Source organism: Neovison vison, chromosome 1, assembly GCF_020171115.1.
Source record: "Neovison vison isolate M4711 chromosome 1, ASM_NN_V1, whole genome shotgun sequence".
Taxonomy (NCBI): Eukaryota; Metazoa; Chordata; class Mammalia; order Carnivora; family Mustelidae; genus Neogale; species Neogale vison.
The window spans coordinates 36563384-36571972 of NC_058091.1; the positions used below are offsets into that span (position 1 = coordinate 36563384).

The window sequence follows — 8589 nt, forward strand, 5'->3', positions numbered from 1 at the left end:
TTTGGACAAATGTGTAATGGCATGTACCATCATTATAGTATCGTGCAGGAAACTTTTACTAGCCTAAAAATCCTCTGTGCTCTACCAATCATTACTTCCTCCCTATACCCAATCCCTGGCAAACGCTGATTGTTTTACTATCTCCATAATTCTGCCTTTTGCAGAATGTTAGTTAGTTGGAATCATACAGTATGTAGCCTTTTCATGACTTTATTCATGTGGTAATATTCATTTAAGTGTAGTCCCCGCCTGCCCCCCCCCCATCTTTTCAAGGCATGGTAGCTCATTTCTTTTTAGCACTGAATGATATTCCATTGTTTGCATGTCCCACCATTTACTCATTCACATACTATAGTATATTATTATGGTTGCCTTCAAGGTTTGAAAATTATGAATAAGACTATTAAAAAATCTGTCTGCAGATTTTTGTGTAGGCAAAGTTTTCAACTTATTTGAGTAAATTCCAAGGAGTATGATTGCTGGATCATTGGTAAGAGCATGTTTAGTTTTTTAAGAAACTGCCAAACTGTCTTGCAGAGTAACCATACCTTATACATTCCTACCAGCAATGAATGAGAGTTTTATTGTTCCAGAAGCTTACCAGCATTTTGTGGTGTTAGTGTTCTGGATTTTGGCCCTTCTAATAGGTATGTGGTAGTATCTAATTGTTTTAACTTCCTGATTACATACGATGTTGAGCATCTTCCTGTAGGGTTATTTGCCATGTGTATCTTTTTTAGTGAGGCCTTTTACTTACTATTAAATTGGGTTGTTCATTTTCTTATTATTGAAGTTTAAGAGTTCTTTGTATTGTGGCTAACAGTCATTTATTAGATATATCTTTTGCAGTTGTTCTCTCCTAGTTTGTGTCTTGTCTTCGTATTTTCTTTTTAATTACATGAACAAACATATCCCTTTCAATTTATTAAGGCACTAAAAAATCTAAATGATACAATATTTTTCAAGAGTTTTTGGATGGTAGCATAACCATTCAAAGAAGAGAATTATTTTAAGTGACTTTAAGACAATGCATTTTGGGGCACCTGGGTGGCTCAGTGGGTTAAAGCCTCTGCCTTCGGCTCGGGTCATGATCCCAGGGTCCTGGGATTGAGCCCCGCATCGGGCTTTCTGCTTGGTGGGGAGCCAGCTTCCTCCTCTCTTTCTGCCTGCCTCTCTGCCTACTTGTGATCTCTGTCTGTCAAATAAATAAATAAAATCTTAAAAAAAAAAAGACAATGCATTTTGACAATATATTTCTAGTAAGTTATAGAGTAAAGGCAAGAGAGAGAGAAATCTTAAACCACAAACAATAAAATTAGTAGTAATAAAATAAGTATTATTTTAAAATTATTTTATGTGTATATAAAGGAAGTAGACTACATGTTAATATTATTAGAACCAAGATTTCAATGTAGGACAAAAGAGATATAAATATAAAATCAAAGAGGTCAAGTAAAACTCTAGAATCTTAAATTTGAATTTGCAATACCAGTATAAATTTATGACTTATATTTCCTTTCTAATAGTGTGTATTTCTAGCTGTATACACTAAAAAGAACAAGAATCAATAGCAACCCAATGGCAAAGAAGATCCACCTTTGGTCTCTAAACATAATTTCTGCTAAAGGAATTGGAGGTCTTTGGGGAAAGGGCTAATTTCAGGTTTAGGGCAGGATATGAATGCACAAGATGAATCTAAAACATCATTTTCCCAGGAATCAAGGAATTTGTGAAAGACTAATGTGGTCATGTGAAAAGGATCCAGTCAACCTGAGAAGCTCTCATTGGCATATAAGAAAATAATCTGAGCTTTGAAAAAGGACTATAATTGGGGCACCTGGGTGACTCAGTCCTTTCAGCATCTGACTCTTGGTTTCAGCTCAAGTTATGATCTCAGGATCATGGGATCAGCCCACACAGGGCTCTGAACCTAGCTAGGAGTCTGCTTAAGATTCTCTCCCACCCCCCCTTACACCTCTCCCCTCCTTCCCTCTTTATCCTTCTCTCTTTCTAAAATAGATAAAGAAATCTTTTTGTAAAAGATTATAATTTATTGGAACAAGACAAAAAAAAATTCACAGACTCATAATATTCAAAAAAGAAAGACCTAGTTTATCACTGTTAAATGTTGTTTGGGACTACAGTTCTTTGAAAATTAAAAGTAAGTGGAAATAATATTTTTATGGGAAAAAAAAGAGGGGAATTTTTACTGATTTCAGAAGCCAGCCCACACATAATTAAGAACAGTTCAGAAAAATTATGGGTCATTAGTTCAGAAAAATTAAGGGTCATTAAGTTGCCTTGCCAAGTACAAAGTGGAAATTTGAGACTTGAAAGAGTATTTTAAAATGTGCTCTATACTTCATTAAAATTCAGTGTGAAAGGAGAGTGTCTACTGTAGACATTTTATAAAAAATAGATTTTAGTGAATCTAAAATCATTAATGTTCAATTCTTTATTCCTGCTATTGGTTATTGTACCTCCCCTCTTTTTCTTATCAGTCTTTGTAGTGGTTTTTTCAGACAATGAACATTTCTTTTGTTCATCTCCTCTGTCATTGTTTTTATGTCTCCAAAGTCTGTACTTTATTAGTTACTTTTACTGCTTTCTTTAATTTTATGTTCCTTTTCTAACTTTTGACATGAATACATGGGTAGTTTATTATTCATTCTTTCAGTGTTTTTCCTATGTACAATTTTGAAGTCTATGAATCTTCTTCAGAGCATGGGATTTAGCTGGATCCCACAAATTCTGATATGTAGTTTTTCTATTATGATTCAGTTGAGAACATTACCAAATATTCTCTGATCCCTGTTAGGTAGACCTCTTTGCCTCCTGAATTATTTAACGGGATATAATTTTTAGGATTTAAGAATTTTAAATTGCCTTTTATTTATTATTTCTAATTTCATTATTGTCAAAACTTCTACTTTCTATCATTTCAGTCCTTTATGAATTTATTAAAATTCACATCATGGACCAACATATGGTCTATTTTGGTAAGTGTTCCATGTGTACTTGAAAAGAATACATCTTTCAGATTTACATTCCATATTCCATATATGTCAGTGACATAAATTTCTTGGTCATATTTGTTCAGTTTTTTTTTTTGTCACACTTACTTATTTTTTTTGTTGTCTTATTACTGTCATTCACTCAGAGGTGAGTGTTAGAATCTCATTGTGTGATTATAAATGTGTTTATTGCTCCTTATACATAAGTCAAATTTATGCTTATCCCTTTTGAGTGATTACTGTTGAATCCATCATATTCAATTTTTTAAGAATTTTTTACAGATTCCTGAATGATCAACCACATTATCATTATGGCATGTTTCTGATTATCTCTAATAATGACCATGGCCTTAAAAGAGATTTCTTTCTGATACAGTACATTTCCAACTCCAGCTCTACTTTTGTTGGTGTTCATGTGATAAATATTTTTCTAGCTTTTATTTTTGTATACTTATGCATGATATGTATCTCATAAGAAAGTTTAAGCAATCATATCTTTTAATTGAATATTCAGACCACTTATATTAATGTAATTTTTATGTATTTAGAATTAAATTTATGATTTACTTACTTATCCTTTATGCTTTAATGTTTTCTTTTTTCTACTCTGTTTACTTCTTTTGACTTCCTTTAGTACTTTTAAAATTACTCAATTCTCCTCTTTTAGATTGCTAGTTAAATATCCTTTTATTATTTTAATGATTACCCTAGCGAGTATAATATCACAAAGCAAAGATAGTAGAACAAATCAATGCTATGTATACATTGCACTTTTATAGGATATTCACTTATATTTTAATTTTTATGTTTTAAATCAACAACATATAATTATTTCTCTTTTGTTCTCTTCTATTATATTTATCTACAATTTTTTTTCTTTTGGTTATTAATCTTGTCAGCATGTCCATGCTTGTATCCCAAATGATTTTTTTCCTTGGTATTATGGGTTATTTGGAAGTATACTATTTGATTTCCAAATACGATTTTTTTCAGAGATCTTTCTTTTAGTGGTTCTAATTTAATTACGTTTATAATGTTTGAGAGCTTTTTATGACAAACAATTTTGCCTATTTTGGTTCATGTTCTGTGTGTACTTTAAATAAGTATACATTCTGACATTCCTGGTTAGAGCATTCTAAATGTCAGTCAGTTCAAATTAGTTCAAATCTTTTATATCATAAGTGATTTTCTCTTTCCTGATTTTATCATATAATGAGGGATGGCCTCTCTGACTACAGACAGTGCATTTCTTTCTTTTCCCTCAATCTAGCAGTTTTTGCCTCATACATTTTTTTTAAAGATTTTATTTATTATTTATTTATTTAAGAGAGAGAGCGAGAGAGGAAGCACAAGCAGGGGGAACAGCAGGCAGAGAGAAAGACAGGCTCCCCACTGAGCAAGGAGCCTACTGTGGGAGTTGATCCTAAGATCCTGGGATCAGAACCTGAGCCTAAGGCAGATGCTTAACCAATGGAGTGACTCCAGGCATCCTGTGTTTCGTACATTTTGAATCTCTATTTTGAGGAACGTGAACATTTGGATTATTATGGACCTCGGATGAACTAACCCTTTTATCACATGAACAGTCATTTTTATTTTTGCTAAAATTCTTTGGTCTACTTTGTCTGAAACTAATATAGGAAATTCAGCTTGCTTTTAAGTAATAGTAACATGGTACATCTTGTTTCATCCTTTTACTTATAGCCTATTTGTGTTTATATATTTAAAGTGTGTTTGTTATAGGGAGCAAGTATTCGGGTCTTGCTCATTTCTCCATTCTATCACTGACTTAATTAGGAGTGTTCAGATCATTTATTTCATGTGACTATTGATATGGTTAGGTTTATTTCTGTTATTTTGCTGTTGATTTTCTATCTCACATGTTCTTTACCCTTTTTCCACTTCTGTGTTTTCTTTTGAATTAAGTATTTTCTGCAATTTTTATTCCCCCCTTAGGACTTACTAGTTATGAATCATGTTTTGTCATTTTAGTGGTTGTTTAAGGTTTATGATTTTTATGGCTAAATTATCAATCTAATTTCAATTAATATGGTAACATTATTAATATTTCCATATGATATGCATTTCATATTATACACCCCATAGTACATTATTTTTTAAGAGCCAGTTATATTTTCAGAGAGATTTAAAGAGAAAAGCTATTATGTATTTGTCCATGTAGTTATCATTTCTAGTGCCCTTTGTTCACTTTTGTGTAGATTTGTAGATTTATACCTCCTTTTGATATCACATTTTTTCTACTCAAAGGACTGTTTTTTAGTGGCAGTATCGTAGCCAATGAGGTTAATCCGAGGCGCGATTATTGCTAATTATATATCTATAGGGCTTTGGGTCTGAAGATGAAATATTTAAATTTTGTATGTCTAAAAAGTTTATATTTTGCTTCCATTTGTAAAAGATAGTTTACCCTGCATATAGAATTGTGTTTTATTTTCTTCTTTTTCCTTTTAGTAATTTTAAGCAGCTCTCCACTATCTCTTCACCACCCCGCCCCCCATTGGAAAGCTGGCTGTCAATCTCATCTGTATTCTCCTATACATAAGATGTGTTTTTCTGTGGCATCTTTAGTGTTTTTTTCCTGCAGTACTGGTTTCAAGCAATGTGATTATAATTTTCTTCAGCACTGTTTTCTTTTTGCTTTGTGTGCTGGGGTTCCTTGGAATTCTTGGAACATTTTTCATAGTTTTTTTGGAATTTGCATAATTTTCCAGGATTACTATTTTTTTTTTTTTATTAGGCCACTCAGAGTTGTTCTACAGGTCAGTGTTGCTCTTTACATTTTTTTATCCTTCTCTCTGTGTTTCATTTTGGATTGTCTATTGCTGACAAATTCAGTTCAAATCCAGTAGTATTTTCTTTGTAATATCTAATTTGCCATTAATTCTACTCACTGCCAGTTTTTTAAATCACAGCCAGTATAGATTTCATGCTATAATTTTGATTAGAGTACTTTTCAATCTTTCATGTTGGCAGTTACCTTTTTTAATATGGCCCACATATAGTTAAAGCTGTTTATTAGTTCTGGTTGGCTTCCATGAACTTACTTTTCTTTTCATCATGAATTGCATTTTCTTGCTTTTTTTCATACCTGATAATTTTTGCCTTGGATGCCAGATTAGTGTGACTTTTACTTTGTGATATACCTGACACTTTTGTATCTCTATATATAAATCTTGAGCTTTGTTGAATGAAATTAAGTTAACTTGGAAATGTTCTTGCTTTTAATATCAGTTGGGCAGCACCAGAGCAGTACTAATTTTAAAGCTAATTTTTCTCCAAACATGACATAAGACTGAACTGGATTTTATATCTAATGTCACATGAATTATGAGGTTTCTAGTCTGTTTAATGGAAATTAGCACTATTCCCAACGCTATGTGACTGCCAATGAGGCACTGTTACTTATAAATCCTTGAGTATTTTCTTTTGTTCACTTTAGGTGATTAGACCTGCATGTCCTGATTAGTACTCTGTTGAATATTCTAAGATGATCCTCTGTAGATCTCTATATTTCTTTCTCAGAGCATCCTCCTTCTTTCCAGGAGGCTGTTCTGCAAATTCCATTTTGCCTGTTCTCCCCACGTTCTCAGCTCAACCTTCTGAAGGGAACCCCTTATTCACAATATAGTCTGAAACTGTCTCAAAGCTGTAACTTGGGACAATTAATTGGATTCATCTAAATTGTTCCTTGTCTCTAGAGATAATTTTTCTCCATTGCCTAAAATCTAGTTTCTTGAAAACTATTGTTTTATATGTCTTTTCCAGATTTTGTCTATTTCAAGCGGAGAAAATTCTAGGGAAGAAAAATTTGCTTCTCATTATTCCATTTTGTTTAGAAATGGAAGATCCTGTCCATTTAATTTTTAATTTTATTAATACATTTTTTTGTTGTTGCTGTGGCATTTTCACTTGATTTTTTTTTCATACTCTGCTGATATTCTCAACCTATCCCTAATTTGTTCAATGTATTAATCATGATTATACATAAATTTGTATCCAGTAACTTCAGTACAGATCTTCTATGGATCTGTTCCCATTTTGTTTCCCCTCCTGCTTTTTAGTCGCCCTTTGTATTTTTTGTAATTGGGCTGTGTTTCAATGAGTGGTACATAGTATATATGAAAAATTAAAGATATAATCTTTCTGATGTTATGTTCCTCCAGAGGCTATTTAGTTTTGCTTCTAATAGACCATAGGCTAGGAGAAGAGCTCTTTAATTCAATCAAAAAACTGAACCGATATAAAGATGCGTGTCAATCTTTTATTCCTAGGAACAGCTCTTTGGAGCCCCAACTGGGTGTTTTTAAAACAAGGGTCCCTCCTCTAAGACACATGTTAAATTCCTTTTTTTTTTTTTTTCCCATCAACCAGGTAAGTCTTCACAAACTTTGTGAAGCTTTTTGTGTTTGAATCAGTACATGGTTTGAAGGCAAAAGCAATATTAAATACTGGGCTTTCCTCTCTGGTTTTTCCTTCTCTCTGAGATTAAGTTCTCATTACCTTGGTAGCTTTCAGATGACTTCAAACGGATTTTTTTTTTTTCCTATCAAGTTTTCAAGTTGTTTTCAGCACAAAGGTTGATCTGAAACAAATTCATCTACCAAAGCTTGAAGCAAAAAGTCCCCAATAATGTATTTTAAAATAACTAGAAATAAGGGGAAAATAGAGGTACTGACTTAATGCCTTCTTGGCTAAGATACTTTAGAATCTAGCATACATCTGTCAGCAAAGAGTTAAAAATGGAACAAAATCATACAGGATGTTCTACATTCAAATATTAAAATATTCATTGAGTGCTTACTACTAACCAGATTAATGGTTATAAGTCATATTACATTATGAGTTTTAAACTTACAAAGGCCAGTTTATGCTTTTACAAAATATCTTTTTATCCCAGAAGGATGTTTGAAATAGGTAAACAAGAATTTTATCGATTTGAAATTCGAGACTGAGCTATTTGGGAGTTATAGAATTCTTAATTATAAAGAGAAGAAGGAAATGTTCAAACTGGAAACAGAGGAGTAAGTAAATTACAACTGCTTCGTTTGATCAAATAAAATGTGATTCAATTCAAAACATATTTACAGAGTGCTAACTTTTGCAAGTTACTCTACTAAGCACCAATGAGAGGGACCATTGTTACACAGCCTCCACCAGTATTTATTATTAATTTGGACTGAGTCATTTTCAATCTTGTGTGTCACAGGAATATATTTTAACCATTCGCTGAAAAATTCAGTTATAGAGAGACAGATCTAGTAGAGTCTTTTGATGTTATGAGCATTAACAAAAAATGAGTCATTGTAAGTAAGGTTTTATGTTGAGGGGCACTTGGGTGGCTCAGTTGGTTAAGAATCTGCCTTTGGCTCAGGTCATGATCCCAGGGTCCTGGGAATGAGCCTTGCATCTGACTCCCTGCTGAGTGAAGAGTCTGCTTCTCCTTCTCCCTCTGTCTGCTGCTCCCCCTCCTTTTGCTCCCTCTCTCTCTCTCTCTCTCTCTCTCTGTGTGTGTGTGTGTGTGTGTGTGTGTGTAATAAAATCTTTTTTTTAAATA

The 8589-nt window shown here is 32.9% G+C and overlaps 1 pseudogene; it reads left to right on the forward strand.

The window, feature by feature from the left end:
* Positions 1-5283: 5283 nt before the first annotated feature.
* Positions 5284-5402, forward strand: LOC122897513 (annotated as a pseudogene).
* Positions 5403-8589: the final 3187 nt, after the last annotated feature.